At 48.9% G+C, this 16,589-nt stretch overlaps 1 protein-coding gene across 2 annotated transcripts in view; it reads right to left on the bottom strand.

Annotated features, from left to right (window-relative positions):
• MYORG (myogenesis regulating glycosidase) overlaps nucleotides 1-11,942 on the bottom strand; it is a 35,584-nt gene extending 23,642 nt beyond the window's left edge. Inside the window, exon 1 of one of the 2 annotated variants that reach the window (XM_081945053.1) lies at nucleotides 11,652-11,942. The gene's annotated coding sequence lies outside the window, so the exon portion shown is untranslated. Of the gene's footprint in view, nucleotides 1-10,606; nucleotides 10,787-11,651 lie in introns of those variants that run through there. The other variant, XM_081945052.1, reaches the window with a different exon arrangement.
• Between the last annotated feature and the right edge of the window lie 4,647 nt (nucleotides 11,943-16,589).

The following is a 16,589-nucleotide window of genomic DNA, read 5'->3' as shown; positions in this document are numbered from 1 at the left end:
GGGCAAACCGGAAGTCACTTTGTGCCTAATGTGGAACTAGAACTCACTGTCTCCTAGTGACAGGCCCAAAGACACCCAGTCGGCTTTTGTGCCTAATGTGGAACTAGAACTCACTCCTAGTGACTGGCCCAGAGTCACTGAGTCAGTTTTCATGCCTAAGGCAGGACTAGAAGTCACTGTCTCCTATTGACACCTGGTGATTAGCTCAAAGTCACCCAGTTGGCTCTCTCACGCCTAAGGCAAAACTAGAACTCACTGTTTCCTGATGATTGGCTCAAAGCCATCGTTGGCTTTCGTGCCCAAGGCACAGCTACAATTCACAATCTCCATTTTTCTAGCCTGGTGCCTTAATCACTAAAGGTGAAGGTAAAAGTTCCCCTTTGCCCATATGTGCTAGTCGTTCCCGACTCTAGGGGGCGGTGCTCATTTCTGTTTCAAAGCCCAAGAGCCAGCACTGTCCGAAGACGTATCCGTGGTCATGTGGCTGACATGACTAAACGCTGAAGGCACACGGAACTCTGTTCCCTTTCTACCAAAGGTGGTTCACATTTTTCCACTTGCATTTTTTACCTGCTTTCGAACTGCTAGGTTGGCAGAAGCTGGGACAAGTAACGGGAGCTCACTCCGTTATGCGGCACTAGGGATTCGAACCGTCAAACTGCCGACCTTCTGATCAACAAGCTCAGCATCTTAGCTACTGAGCCACCGCGTCCCTTTTCTATAATTATATTGTATAATTATGCTTACATTGTGTTTTGTGTGTTTGCTTGTGTGTATTTACAATTTGAAATAAGTTTTAAATTAATTATGTTTGCTGTAAGTTTAAAGGATTTCAGAGGCTGCTAATCAGGAATTTTGTGGGAGATCTGGGCTAGTGAACCTGTGATTTCCTATACAGGCAGTCCTCAACTTACAACAGTTCACTTAGTGAAATCACAAAGGGATTGAAAAAAGGGACTTACGACCATTTTTCACACTTATGACCATGTTTCACACTTACAACCATTTTTCACACTTGCGACCATTGCAGCATCCTCACGGTCACGTGTTTTACATTCGGCTGCTTGACAAGAACTCACATTTACGACGCTTGCAGTGTCCTGGGGTCACGTGATCCCCTTTTGCAACCAAGCCAAGTCCGTGAGATTCATTTAACAACCGTGTTACTATATTTAACGGCTGCAGGGGTTCCCTTGACAAGTGCGGCAAGAAAAGTTGTAAAACGGGACAAATTCACTTAGCGACACACATTTGGGGGCTCAATCATGGTTGTAACTCGAGGACTACCTGTACAGTATTTCTATCGCAGTTCTTATAAGTTTATACATTCTCCCCACAGTGACTTTCAGCCGAGTGGACTAAACTTTTTAAAAATTTTCTCCAGAGCTGATTAAGGGTGTTGGGTGACCTCCCTGATTGACAAGCTTAGCCACTGAGCCATCTTACCCACTAGAGCAAGTTTATATTTTAACTTCCTTCTAAGGAGGATTAGAAATGGACACGGGACAGTTAAAAAGCTATTTCCTGCCTAAGCCAGGGGTTGGACTAGAAGACCTCCAAGGTCCTTTCCAACTCCTATTCTATTCTCCTGCTTCCTGCTTCCTTCCAGCCAGCCTACCTAATGCGCAACAGGTAAAAAATTAAAAATAAAATAAAAATCCTTAAAAAGCTATAATTAGTACTTGTAGGTCCTTAGGGTTCACAGAGGGCAGGAAGTAATTACTGCCCACTAAATTGTGAAACTGAAGAATCGTAAACAACCATCGACTACTGTGATTGGCAACCATCCGACCTCGAGGTCTGAATTTTGGCAAAGAGCGAATGAACGAGAAAGGGCAATTTCGGAAGGAGAAAGAGGGGGAAAACGTTTTTCTGCTTGGGAGAAGTTGAAAAACCGCCTCAGTGGCCAGGAAAAGAGGAGCAGCTGATATGTCTTTGGAGAGCCCGGTATGGATCAAATTAGCCCAGTTCAGCCTGTTCACACCACGTGGATTCTGCAGCGTTGCAGGCTGGCTCTGCAAAGAAAACACAATCGCAACCCACACTACCATGAAGCATCTTTGCAGGACTGGATCTGAAGGGTTTCCGGGTTCAGCTTTGAGGTGACGGCCGGAGACTGTGAAGGAATGTGGAAATGGCCTTGGGGGGGGGGGGGGAGGAGGAAAAGAAAGGCTGCCTGGGAAAGAAATTAAGAGAAGAGAGGCAGGAGCCCCCAGTGGCTCAACAGTCAGAGGAAGAAACTGAGGAAGGACCCAAACTAATGGAGAGAATAGAATAGAAAGGACCTTGGAGGTCTTCTAGTCCAACCCTCTTCTCAAACAAGAAACCTTATACCATTTCAGACGGGTGATTGGACAGGTAATCTCTTCTTAAAAACCTCCAGGGATGGAACACGCATAACTTCTGGAGGCAAGTCAATTGTCCTCACTGTCAGGAAATTTCTCCTTAATTCTAGGTTGATCCCTCTGAGAAGCTTCCATACATTAAATAACAGAATAACAGCGTTGGGAGGGGCCTTGGAGGTCTTCTAGTCTAGCCCCTGCTCAAGCAGGAAAACCTATATCATTTCAGGCAGGTGGCTGTCCAGTCTCTTCTTTAAAATCTCCAGTATTGAAGAATCCACAACTTCTGGAGGCAACGTCTCTTCCACTGGTTAATTGTCCTCACTGTTACGTTTCTCCTTAATTCCAAGTTCTTTTCTCTTTGATTAGTTTCTATCCATTAAATGTGGTGGTTCGAAGTTTGAGATGGAGGCTAAACCATACGATGAGCAGTTCTGGAAGCTAGCTATGTCACAGAGAAGGACGAGGCGCGACATGATAACAGCCTTCCTATAGGTGAGGCGTTGTCATAGGGCTGTGATTTGCGGGCATGCCAGCCGTCGCCACAGCCCAGTTCCACCAGCATTCACACACACCTCCTGCTGGCCCGCTTGTCTTCGGGTCTCTGCCATGCATGTGTGGGGCATACGCAGGGGAAACGTGCGTGCATGCATGGGGGGAAGAGCGCATGCATGGGGGTGCTTGTATTGCATTTTGGGGCCTTGCGCACCATCCCCGCGCCCCAGGTTGGTGCAGGAAGCTTTCTAGCCCCAAAACAAGGCACACAGGGGAGAGAGCCATGCGCACATTGCATTATGAATGCGGGCATGCCAGTCGTCACCCTAGCCTAGCTCCACCACGCATGTGCGCAGGCCTCCTGCCAGCCAGCTGGTCTTGCATGGGGGGGGCACGGTGCATGCATGGGATGCGCTTGCATTGCATTTCGGGAACTCGTGTAGAGCCCCCGTGGCCCCTTTTGGCTTCCAGGTTGGTGCAGGAGGCTTTCCAGGCCCAAAACAGGACACCCGGAGAGGGGGGGGAAAGGGTGTCATGCACACATTGCATTAAGGGTGTGGGTGCTCGTGGGCCATCACTGTCATAGAGAAAAGGGGTTGAACTTATTCTCCAAAGCAACCGAGGGCAGGACGAGAAGTAATGGATGGAAGCTTATGAAGGAGGGATCCCACCTGGGAGGATAAATTTCCTGACAGTGAGGACAATTAATCAATGGAATAACATAGAAGTTCCAGAACTTCTGGTTTGCGCGTTGGGTTGTTTTTCGCTCTCCGGAGGCTTTAGGGAAAAGCGGCCTTAAAAGAAGGCCGAAGTCAGCTGGCCAGTGGGCACATGCGCGCTGGAGCTGACAGGGCAACGCCTTGCATGCCCTAACAAATGGCTCCGCGTGCCACCTGTGGCACGCATGCCATCACATTTCTATGGACTTTCAGAGTTGCAAGATTCCTGTTAATGTAACCTACCATAAAGCTGTAGTAGAAGGGACGGCAGAGTCAAAAAAGGAAAAAGCGTAGAATCCCAATGTAGCCACAAACAAGCTAAGTCCAATCCTCCCTTGAGCGCCGTTGACCCTTATCTAAGTCCAAGCAAACACTGACCACTAGCTGAGAAGATTCCTGTGCATTGGCTTTTAGCCAAGCACCCAAAATGCAATCATGTGACCACAGGGGAGGGGGCCAGCCATCACAACTTCAAAACAGGTCATAAAGAGCTCTGGGGAGATCCAACGTAACTTTGACCAGTCATTAAGCGAGGACCAGTTGTTACAGCAGCACTACTGTAGTTTCAAGCATTTGCGCTCAGTTTCCAGCAAAAAAAAAAAAACCCTCATCCGGTATAATGGATTTGTTTAATGACCTCTACGTTCGTTTAATGACTGCGGCATTCACTTAATGACTGCCATAAATGAGCAGTCGGGTTGAGGCTGTTGGAGACCAAACCAAGTTTGCTAATGGGGGGTTCGAGCATCCACTGACCGGGAATAAGTTGGCCTTACAAACTCAGCAAGGGAGGGGGTGCCTTAATAGAATACTTTATTGGCCACTTGTGGTTGGACACACAAGGAATTTGTCTTCGGTGCATGAGCATAAAAGATACAAGTGATAAATCACGATCATAGTCATCATAAATACATATATCAAGAATCATTTGATGCACCACTTAGCGATAGTCACGGGAGACCTCTAAATAAGCAATCAAAATCATACTAGGAAATAAATAAAAGTAATGTAAATTGAAAGTTAAAAGCAACATGGCTATAGCCATAAGGAGGAAGAGATAGGTACTAGGAAGGATGAGAAGAAGAATAGTAATAGTCTTAGTAAATAGTTTGATAGCGTTGTGGGAATGAGTTGCTTAGCAGAGGGATGGCATGGTGGGGGGAAACGGTCCTTCTGCCTAGGTATTCTCGTGCTCTATCCATAACAGGGATGGCAAACCTTTTCGGCACTGAGTGACCAAACAGGAACATGCGTCTGTGCATGCCGAAGCACTGGAAACCTGAAGACTAGCTGGCCGGTGTACACATGCTTCTTTTTGGGCCATTTTCAGGTTGGTTTTCTGGCAGTTTTCCGGCTGTTTTCTGGGCCATTTTCAAGCTGTTTTGCGAGCCTAAACAACGGCCTGAAAACAGTCCCCAAAAGCCCCCCCAAACAGCTTGGAAAAATGGCCTTTTGGGGGGCTGTTTTCAGCTGTGAAGACCAGCTGGGTGGTACACATGAAAAACAGCTGGCAAAAGCGTGCGTGCCCACAGAGAGGGCTCGGCGTGCCACATCTGGCATGCATGCCACAGGTTCGCCATCACGGATCTATAATGTTGTTTTGAGGGCAGGAGTTGAAACAATGTATGTGCAGGATACGAGGGGTCTGTATGTATTTTCACGGCCCCCTATTTGAGCGATGCAGTGTGCAGGTCCTCAAAGGAAGGCAGGTTGGCAGCCCTTGTTTTTCCCCGGCAATCCAAAGTATCCCTTGAAGTCTGTGTGTCCGTCTTGTTTCGTTGCAGAGCCAAACCAGACAGTTATAGAGGTGCAGATGTGAGACTAACTGTAAAAGCACGAACTGAACACTGCACAGACCCTTCCAGTGCCAACTGCCTCCCTCCACCCATTTTCTACTGGTCTGGTCTGACTCTCCATCAGACCTCCCTCCCTCCCCCCCCCTCTCTCAGAGGAGGAGGACAGGGTCCCACATGGAAGAGGGCCTCTCTCCCCTCCCTGCCCCCAGCCCCCTCGATGAAGGAGAGTAATTGCAGCCCCAAGAGCAAGCATCTGCTCAATTTGCTCCTGCAGGCCCCCCCCCCCCGACAATTACAGAGCTGGGGGAAACGGCAGGCAGGCAGATTAAAAGGCGCCCTCGGCCACCCAGCCCAGCTATTAAAACACATTACAGTCCTTGAGCACTTGGGACAGCTAATTAGACCGAGACGAGAGTCTGCAGGGAACGGCATGCCTTCCACGCATGAGAGAGGGGAGGGGAGGGGAGGGGAGAGGGGAGTCAGGCAGGCAGGCAACCAATAAAAGAGAATCTTCGCAGCTCAGGGTTGAACTGGATTTGTTTTCTGGCAGATGTTTCATGACCCAAACAAGGTAACATCATCAAAGCTAGGAGGAGGAGGGATTCCGCTCTGCTTATATATACGGTAAGTGGCTTGTCCTATTAGCATTGATTCTGCCTGATTATTGGTTTAATATTAATCTAAATAATAGTTTGAGATAGAAAGGTAGAAAGGTAGGTAGATAGATAGATAGATGATTGATTGATAGATAGATAGATAGATAGATAGATAGATAGATAGATAGATAGATAGATACAGATAGATAGATAGATACAGATAGATAGATAGATAGATAGAGAGAGAGAGAGAGAGAGAGAGACAGACAGACAGACAGACAGACAGACAGAGAGATAGAGATAGACACACAGACAGACAGACAGAGAGACAGGCAGGCAGGCAGACCACCAATAAGAGAAAATCTTTGTAGCTCAGGGTTGGACTGTGGAGTCCTTCCTGCTCTCTCAGGTTTGGTTGCAGATATTTTATTACCCAATTAGGTAAGCACTAAATTAATACGATGTCAACAATCAAGCAGTAAACAACAGCCCTCTTAAGGAACTGCCAACTCCAACAGCAAACAACAACTTAATCAAGGAACCCCTCCCACCAACACACACTGGGCAAACCACTAGTATATAAAAACAACCCCACTCCTTTCTAGCACTGATGATGTAGCCTAGCTGGGTCATGAAATGTCTGTAAGAAAACAGACCAGCTCAGAGTGCAGGGGGGCGGGGGGCTTCACAGCTCAACCCTGAGCTACACAACTTCTCTTCTGTTGGTTCCAGGCAAACAACTAAGCAGAAAACAATCAATGAACTTCCTAAGAGAAGGCCGCACCCCCTCCAAAATTCCAGGGCAGGTTACTGTATATAGACAGGCAGAAAACCCCACCCTTCCTGGTACTGATGATGTTACCTAATTGGGTCATGAAATGTATCCAAGAAAACAACCGAGCTCAGAGAGCACCAAGGATCCCACAATCCTCTTCCTCCCCACACACCCCACTCCCTTCTACACTGATGATGTTACCAAGTTAGGCCATGAAACATCTCCAAGAAAACCACCAAGCTCAGAGAGCACCAAGGACCCTACAGATGCTCTTTGGAGGATTTTGAGGGAACAAGGAATCAGCTCCTTAACCCTACTTAGCCCTTGAGGCTCTTCGCTAGCCTTCTCCCACTCTGAGCAGAGTTCAGAATAGTTTCATTTCCTCCTTCAATGATCAGAGTTTTTAATTCTGATTTTTTGATGGGACAATAAAGTCCACCGCTCTCTTTCCATCCTGAAAAACCGTGGGGGGCGTATCCTGTGTCCTGCGCATGGAATAGACACGGGAAATTCAGCTCCCCTTTCTTTGCAATCTTCTGTACTCATGGCAGAAGAGACAGGGATCAAATGTTGGGTGCACGACGGAAGGAAGCAGCCTCGTCTCGCATGGATTAAAACCATCTTGTGCAAGACTCCTGTTAATTCCTGTTTTTTTAAAAATATACTTTTGGTATGAAAATACTGCAAACCTCAAGGCTTGCAAATGAGCTTTGCAAGCACAACGAGAGCCGCACACAACTTCACAGAACCAACGGGCCCCCTGCAATGGTCATTTTGCCCACCTTCAGTGCCACTTACAGCCCCTCTCTAAGCAGTTTTACAGAGTCAGCCTCTTGTCTCCAACAATCTGGGTCCTCATTTTACGCACCCCGGAAGGCTGAGTCAACCTTGAGCCTGGTGGGATTCGAACTGCCAAATTGCAGGCAGCAGAAGTAGCCTGCAGTACTGCACTCTAAGCACTGCGCCATCCTAGCTCAAGGAAGAAAGGAAGGAAGGATGGAGAGAGGGAGGGAGGGGAAGGAAAGAATAGCAATAGCACTTAGACTTATATACCGCTTCACAGCGCTTTTACAGCCCTCTCTAAGCGGTTTACAGAGTCAGCCTCTTGCTCCCCCCAACAATCTGGGTCCTCATTTTACTGACCTCGGAGGGATGGAAGGCTGAGTCAGCCTTGAGCCGGTCAGAATCGAACTGCTGGCAGTCAGCAGAGTTAGCCTGCAATAACCACTGTGTCGCCACAGCTTCAAGGTAGATAGATGGGATAGGATCCGGCCCACAGCCCTTGAGTTTGACACCGCTGGTCTAGGAGGATCTCCGGATTGTACGGTGGGTCTGTCTGGGGCCCTGCAACGCCGGCCGGCCCCAAAGATTGCAAAGTCCTAGAAGAGTGATGGCGGACTTTTTCCTTACCATGGGCCCAAATTGTGTGAGGGCGCGCTATCGTGCATGCCCGCGTGTCCATTCAACCCTCCCCGCCCACCTGTACATGCGCACGCTATCCCCCCCCCAGGCTCCGGAGGCTTTCCTGGGGAGGGCGAAAACAGCCTCCCCTGGCCCTCTAGAAGGGTGAAAAATCAGCTGGCCAGCATGCGCATGCGCAGCGGAGCTGATAGCTGGTGTGCCATCAAGTGCCATAAGTTCGCCTTCATGGTCCTAGAATAGTGTTTCTCAACCTTGGCGACATTTAAGTCCTGTGGACTTCAACTCTGGGGGGTTCTGGGAGTTGAAGTCCACAGGACTTAAAAGTCGCCAAGATTGAGAAACACTGTCCTAAGATGAGAAGGCCTCAAACCCCAAAGCCACTCAATCTGACGCCCACCAAGACCCACACAGCATCCAAACACCGGGAGAAGACCATAAGAGGGGATTCTGGAATTGGCCCGGAGCAGAGAACTGGGTATCATCAGAATGCAGGCAGACTCACAAGCATTCATTTAATGACCGTCCGAAGTTACGAGGGCATTGAAAAAAGTGACTCAGAGTCAAGGACCATTTTTCACACTTAATGACCGTCGCAGCGTTCCCTGTGGTCACCCGAACAAAATTCCGACGCTTGGCAACTGACTCATATTTACGATGGTTGCAGTGTCCCGGGGGGGTGTCACGTGATTCCCTTTTATGACCGTTTGGCGAGCGAAGTCCATTGGGAAGCCAGATTCGCTTAATGACCGTGTGACTAACTTAACAACTGCAGCGATTCATTTAACCCAAGGGTGTCCAAACTTGGCAACTTTAAGACTTGTGGACTTCAACTCCCAGAATTCCCCAGCCGGGGAATTCTGGGAGTTGAAGTCCACAAGTCTTAAAGTTGCCAAGTTTGGACACCCCTAACCACTCTGGCAAGAAAGATGGTAAAACGGGGCAAAAACTCACTTAACAAAGGTCTCACTTAACCACGGAGTTGTGGTTTGTTTAAGAACCGTTCAACTCCTGGGAGGGAGGACCCAGTAAAATGTGAAAAGCATAAAAACAGTTTTTTTGAAATTTAAAAAGCCGCAAGGAAGCTGAGCACGAATTAAAAGGCAGGGGGCTTACAGGAACCTAAGCAAGACCCATGCCCCAAATAAGGCCACCTTGCACGCGGAAAAGAGTCTGTGCATTGTGTTTAAGTTAAGCCACAAGGACCCTCCCCACTTACCCCTCTAGGGAAGCCACCCAGCCCCTTCCCCAGATAGGCAAGGAAGGATAGGGAGTGGGGGTCCCACAATAGTTTCTGCTTGGAAGAGGGGCATTCCTCTATCAAATGGGGAGGGGGCAGCTGAATGTCAACAGAGCCCTTATTTTTTTACTTAAGCAAGGGGGAGGGATACACCCCAGACCAGAAATCAGCTTGGGGGATTGGGGAGGCTGGAAGCCCCTTTTCAGGCCCAGCAGGCATTTTAAAAAAGGGAGGGTGGAAGGAGACCCCCCCTCCCAAAGCTGTTTCCTTCCAGGGCGTTGAAAAGAGGCCGCGGGACCCTTCCCCTAACTGGTTGCAACCAGTTTCCCTGCAAACTCCGGAGCTCAACCGAAGCTGCTTCTCGGACCGGCGCAGGACTGAGAGGTGGGCTTTTCCCGGTCCGAGGGAAGAGCGGATTCAGCCCCAGCCCACCGGGGGAGGGCCAAGCCAAGGGGGTCCCGGGCCAAGCGGGACGGATCGAGTTCCCCCCTCCCGCGGGACGGGCGCCGGAGTCCCGCTGGCCCGCAGGGGAGGCGGCGGGGAGGGGGCCCCCGGGGGACCCCAGGAGGGGCTCCGTCCAAGGAGGGCGACTCCGGCCGCGGAGCGGGCAAGGCAAGCGCAGCTAGGAAGAGGGTCGCGCCGCGCTTCAGGGTGTGTGTGTGTGTCCGTGTGTGTGTGTCCGAAACTCTGTGTATTTGTGCGTGTTGTGTATATCTCTGCCTTTTTCTTTGTGCGAGTGTCTGGCTGTCACTCTGTTTGTGTGTGTCTATCTTTGTGCGTCTGGATGTATCTCTCTTTCTCTTTGTGTGTGTGTGTGTGTGTGTGTGTGTGTGTGTGTGTGCGCCTGTCACTCTGTGTGACTCTCTCTCTCACTGTGTCTGTGTGTGCGGGGTGTGTGTGTCTCTGTGTGTTTGTGTGACAACGTGTATTTGTCTCTCTCACGCACACAGAGACATTTTGTGATTGTGTGTGTGTCTATGTGTGTCTATGTGTGTCTGTGTGTATGTGTGTGCGTGCAGGGGACCCCACACTTTCGAGACCCTGCCGGAGGAAAAGCGGGGCTCCCGGTTGAGTTTGGGAAGCGGAGCAACTTTCCAAGGGGCGCCTCCCCCCCCCCGTCCCACAGCCGGGACCCCAGACTCCACCCAGCCCGCCCCGGCCCCTCCGGCCCCGGCTGCCAACTTCCCTGGCAGAGCAGACCGCTCCGCGGTGACGGGCACTCACCTGGCTCGGGGCGCCGCTGTTGGCGGCCGCAGGTGCGCGGGGCTCCGGCTTGTTTACGCCCCGCAAGAGCAGGAGCTGCAGCCGGAGCTGGCCCGGGCGAGGCGGAGGAGGAGGAGGCGGCGGCTGCGGGCAGGGCTGCAGCGGGACCCTCCCCAGCTGGGCCCGGGGACACTGGCGGGCCCGAGAGGCAGGGGCGGCATCGGGAGCGGGAGGGAGGCTCCGCGGCGCTACAGGCGGCGCTGCTCTTCAGGTGCGAAGGGAGCGCGGGGGGGGGGAGGACAAGGGGAGGGAAGGAAGGAAAAGGACTCTGGGAGTTGTAGTTTGCGGCGCGGGGGGGAAGGGAGCTGCCCGAGGCTCCGCAACTCGGCTGCTGCCCGAGACCGTCCCTCCTCCCGCACGTCTCTCCCCCGATGAGGAGCCTCCAGCGGCAGGAGCAGTCTACCTGGCGCCGGGAGGGCAGGGAGAGGCTTACTTTGCCCAGCCGGGGAACTTGGGGGTTGCTTTCATGCACCCTCTGCCCGCAACTCAGCTGCTGCCGTAGAACGATCCTCCCTCTTTTTGCCCCTCCCCTCCTGTGGAGCCTCCAGCGGCAGGAGCAGTCTACCTGGCGCCGAAGGGCAGGAAAAGCTTCACTCTGCAAGAGCTTACCTTGCCCAGCCGGGGAATTTGAGGCTTGCCTTCGTGCACCCTGGGGATGGGGGGGGAGGGGTGTCCCCCAAAAAGACGCCCGTGAAAGCCGCCCTGAAAGTGGGTTGCCTCTCCCCAGCTTTTGAGAGAAGGCAAAGCCCCTCCAGCGGGTCCGATCCAAGTTTGAAAGAACCAAATGTTTAAACCCAGTTTACCTACTTTGGAGTCCCCGCCTGGTATGCATGTAGTTGCATCCGATTCGCTGTATTCCTCCCTCCCCCACTGACTAACTAACTAACTAACTAACCCACTCCCTCACTCAATCAATCAATCCCTGGTTAATTAATTCAATCCCGTGGAGATCCCAACTCTCCGGGGGTTGGAAATCCACCCGAGGCATCGTTGCAAGCTTACCCACCTTTTTATAGCCTCCCGGCCCGTGTTCAGTTCACACGTGTTCAAGAAACCTCGGGTCACCCAGGGTCGTCTGAACGCCGCTCGAACTTTTCCCGGGTGAATCGAGGAACGAGGTTTTTTGTCGGTTGCAAAAAAAAAAAAAGTAGGTGAAATGTCCTTCTCCGGAGAGGAAGTGGCTGTGTGTTGCTTGCGGGGAGATTTTGCAGATTGGGCGGGTGGAGTTGTGCAACGTGGAAACCCAAAAATAGAAAAAGAAAAAAAGAAAAAGAACAGAAAGCAAAGGAATGAAGGAAGGAAAGAAAGAAAGAGAAAGAAAGAGAGGGGAAAGGGGAAAGGAAAAGAAAAGAAAGGGGAAAGGAAGGAACGAAGGAAGGAAGGGGAAAGAAAAAGGAAAGAAAGAAAGAAAGAAAGAAAGAAAGAAAGAAGAAAGAAAAAGGAAGGAAGGGAAAGGGGAAAGGAAAGGAAAGGAAGGGGAAAGAAAATGGAAAGAAAAGAAGGAAAAAAAGAAGGAAAAAAAGAAAGAAAGACAAAAAAAGGAGTTAAAATGTCATTAGCCCTAAAAGTTGATTATTTAAGGCAGGAATATCCTACCTAAGCAACTTTTAAGGCCTGGGGATTCTGGGAGTCGAAGTCCACATTGCTTAAAATAGCCAAGGTTGCATGGCCCTGATTTAAAGCATATTTATGAATTGCCCTGTTGCAGGAAATGCCCAATTCCAGTTCCCAGTCTGGGAGGGAGAAGCTGGAAACAACATGGAAGGAAAGCTTATAGAAGAGAACCACAAAGTTCTGGGTCAGCTGAGAAACAGTTGAATGAGCAGACGAATCTTTATAGGGTTCGGTGACTTTGAAGTTTGAGCTGTTGTGGGGATTGTGCAACAAAGGGACCCTTTGTGTTCTAAAAGGGTGTTTCCCCTTGGTGGCTAATGGCTTTCGTCCTGTGTTGGATCTTGGGTGATGGGGCTGCTTGTTCTAATCCCACCGTTCTGCCAAGGCGTTTCTAAATATCCTGTCTTGAATGGATTTCTGCCTGCAGTATTTGCTTTGCTTATGAATGGAGCCATCTAGATACTTCCTCTTTCAATAAGCTCTTTATCTCCTTAAGTGCTGGCATTTGCGGTGAGCTATTAAGAAGGACTGGGCCTACTTTCTGCCTCTAAAAACATGTCACTACATTTCTTTTTTTTGGGGGGGAATATAATATTCTGCCTTTTTAATATTTCCCAAAATATTTCATTCTTCTAGGAGAGGGGTGGGGGGCTTCCCACAGCCCCATTCCAGGAAGACCCCGTCTGATTTTTTAAAAAAATAACAAAACCAGTAACCAAAGAGAAGAATCAATGAATAAAGAGCAGCGCTTGCTCAGAATAAATCAGATTTAAAGACATGCAGGAATAATAGAGTTTAAATGGGCCAAGGATGCATTGGGTGGGGTGTCTTTTCCCAAGCATGGTGGGGTGTGTGTGTCTGCACCTGTTGCTTTCCCACTGTCCGGTGAGTAACTGCACAGTGGAGCTACCTATAAAGCTACAACCTGGATACAGGTAAAGGATAACGGAGGATTATGTCTCTTATAAAGCTGTGCAGCCGGCAGAAAACAGAGAAAGCAGCCAATAAAAGGTGCTTTTTGTCCCCTGCACAGAAACGGAATGATCCAGAGGAATGAATGAATGAGGGAGGGAGGGAGCTGGAAGGGATCTCGGGGGTCTTCTAGTCCAGCCCCCTGCTCAAGCAGGAGGATTTCCCAACTTGGACAACTTGAAGATGTGGACCTCAAGTCCCAGAAACCTGCAGTTCACTCATTAAAACATCACTTAAAACATGCTGGCTAAGGAATTCTGGAAACTGAAGTCCATATTTCATAAAGCTTTCTGGCTGGGGAATTCTGGGAGTTGAAGTTTATACACCTTAAAGCTTGCTGGCTGGGGAATTCTGGGAACAGAAGTCCATGTGTCTTAGCGTTGCCAGGGGTGGAAAATCTGGTCCAGAGGAAAACGAAGATGCAAAGCAAAAAGCACATTGAGGGAATGGGTGTTTCTAATAGGGGCAGATTCCCAGCCAAGCTGTGACTTAGGAAAAGTTTCACCACATTAAAGTCTGTGTTGGGAACTGGAGAAAATAGACATAGAATGACAGTTTGGTCTCGGGATTAAGGTACCAGGCTAAAAAGTGGGAGGCAGAGAGTTCTAGTCTTGCCTTAGGCATCAAGGTCAGCAGGAGACTTTGAGTTTGAATGCCACTTTAGCCACAAAGTCCAGCTGTGAGTTATTTGAGTTATTTGTAAAAATAATAGAAGTGCCATGCAAATAAATGAAAAAGAAAGAAAAAAGAAAGAAAGAAAGGAAAAGTAAGAAAAAAGAGGGAAGGAGGGAAGAAGAAAGAAAGGAAGGAAAGAAGGAAAAAGAAAAAAAGAGGGAAAAAAGAAAGAGGAAGAGGAATGGAGGGAAGGAAGAAAAGAAAGAAAGAGAAAGAAAGGAAGGAAGGAAGGAAGAAGGCAGGTTATCTTGATTCCTCAACAATTTTTCATAAACAAGAAACAATTTCATTTAAATGCCCATGTCTGTGCCCCCCCCCCCCCCCCGGGCGCATGCACACACACTCACACAAAAGTGTCTGGAAAACTTCACAGGCTGAAGATTTTGGTTTTTAAGAAAGGTCTTCATCTACCCCTGGCACTCGGTGTTTTCCACACACTGGTTCTGGGCTGTGTATCTCCTGGCAACTTTATTAATATATTAGCAACCACTTGCTTTTTTTTCCAACCAGGATTCAGGGTTTGTGAAAACCGTCTGTGGTGGGTTCTGCTAAAGATGTTGCCTTTATAGCGATTTTGCACAATTGAGTAGGAGGCGAGAGCCGCGCTCGTTTACCGTAGCCCAAAATCAGAATAAGCCAAATTTGTGCCTTGTAATAAAGCCGTGTTTAGTCGGAAAAGGCTGCCGTCCCTACGCCTTCTGATTTACAGCAAGGGTGTTTATTAATATCCTACGGCTTGCAAGTGTTACCTGTGAAGGGTTTTTTAATCCCGTTTACATTCAGGCTTTGACCCAAGCCTCAAAGCCCTTGCAAGAAGGAATAAAGCCAATCATAATTGCACTTAAAGAAGTAAATAAGCAAACAAGTCAGCCCTTCATTTGTCAGCCCTCGGAAGGAAGGCTGAATTGCGAAAGGACTTCCCAAAAAACCTTGCCAAGAAACCTGGCCAGGGGTCAACACTGACTCCAAGGCACTAAAACAAAAATGCACTTGTGTGTGTGTGTGTGTGTGTGTGTATGTACTCGTGCTTTTATAATCCTGTTAGATCTTTAATGACCCTGAAGATGGTTTGATGGCGAGATCCCCTTGCATAGATTGTCACATGCGAGGGAGGGGCATTTAGCCCCGACGAGATTGCCTAAAATGTATCCGACTTTAAATCCAAACTGTTGGAAATGTAAACAGACGCAAGGGTACCTTCTTTCATGTATGGTGGTTATGCCCGAAAGCTAAAAAATATTGGGCCAAAATGCAAAAATGGTTACAGGAAATGAAGAATACCCAAATAAAGCTCAAAGCAGAATTGTTCCTTCTGGGGATTATTAAGGGAAAGTACACGAAAGAGATAAAATATTTAATTTTGCACGTAATTACAGCAGCGAGAATAGCCCAATGCTGGAAAAGTGATAGCATGCCGACAGACTCTCTGATAATCCAAAAGATTCTTAATTGCGCAGAGATGGAAAAACTCACCTTGGAGTTGAGGGACAAGGAAGACTCAGACTATTATACAGTTTGGGAAAACTGGTATCAATTGATGAATAATAGGAAAATGAAATGCACAGCTTAGAAACACACCCTGTGCCGAGTCCTCCGAACTGCCCTTCCTTCCGTGCTGTGTTTTTAACAACCTTTAAGACCAGCCCGTTTCCCCGCTTCTTCTGATTTTATGGCTTTTATCGCTGTGCGTTAAGTGGATCTTTTTTAAAAAATCAGTCCCGAAATTGCAATCGCTTTATGACCTCCTATCGTGCCTCGAGTTGCATTTCTTTATGGCTTGTTTTAAAGATAAAGAGGGTTTTTAAAGGGGAAAAAATAAACAGCGAAAACAAACAGAGAGAGGCCATTTATGATTTTTACAACCGTCTCTAAGCCTTAAAAACAGGGATTAAGGGGTTTTTCTGGGCTCCGAGATGCAAAATTCCACTTAGGTTGCATCTGGTTTTGCAAGAGGTGAAGGCCAGGGTTGGTGCTGCTGGGGGAAGAGAGGGCCCTCCCCACCCTTGCTGGAAAAAGACGGTGAAACAGAAGACATTATTTGTGGCTCAGACTTGAACTGGGGACCTTGATGCTGTGTGAGCTTGCAGACGTTTCATGACCCAGCTAGGTAACATCATCAGTGCTAGAAAGGAGTGGGGTTGGCAGAGAAGAGGAGAGGGGGGGAAGGAAGGACGAGGAAGGGTTGTGCGGTCCTTGGTTTTCTCTCAGCTTGGTTGTTTTCTTGCAGGCCTTTCATGACCCAACTAGATAATATCACCAGTGCTAGAAGGAAGGGAGGTTGTGAAAAAGAGGAGGAGGGGATGGAGGAGAGGAGAAAGAGGAGAGGAAGGGAGGAGGAGGAGGAGGAGGAGGAGGAGGAGGAGGAGGAGGAGGAGGAGGAGGAGGAGGAGGAGGAGGAGGAGGAGGAGGAAGGACTATGGAGTCCTTGGTGTTCTCTAATCTTGGTTGTTTTCTTGCAGGCATTTCATGACCAAACTAGAGAACATGCTACAACATCCGTGCTAGAAGGTAGTAGGGTTGGCAGAGAGGAGGAGGAGGAGGAGGAGGAAGAAGAGGAGGAAGAAGAACTGTGGGGTCCTTGGTATTCTCTGACCTTGGTTGTTTTCTTGCAGGCATTTCATGACCCAACTATTTGTTGGTCATGATTGTTCCTTGATTGGATTATTGTGGGACAAGACAACAG

Source organism: Natrix helvetica, assembly GCF_964273705.1.
Source record: "Natrix helvetica genome assembly, chromosome: 2".
Lineage (NCBI taxonomy): Eukaryota > Metazoa > Chordata > Lepidosauria > Squamata > Natricidae > Natrix > Natrix helvetica.
Note: the sequence above shows the minus strand (reverse complement) of the source record. Positions and strands in the feature narration are given on the sequence as shown.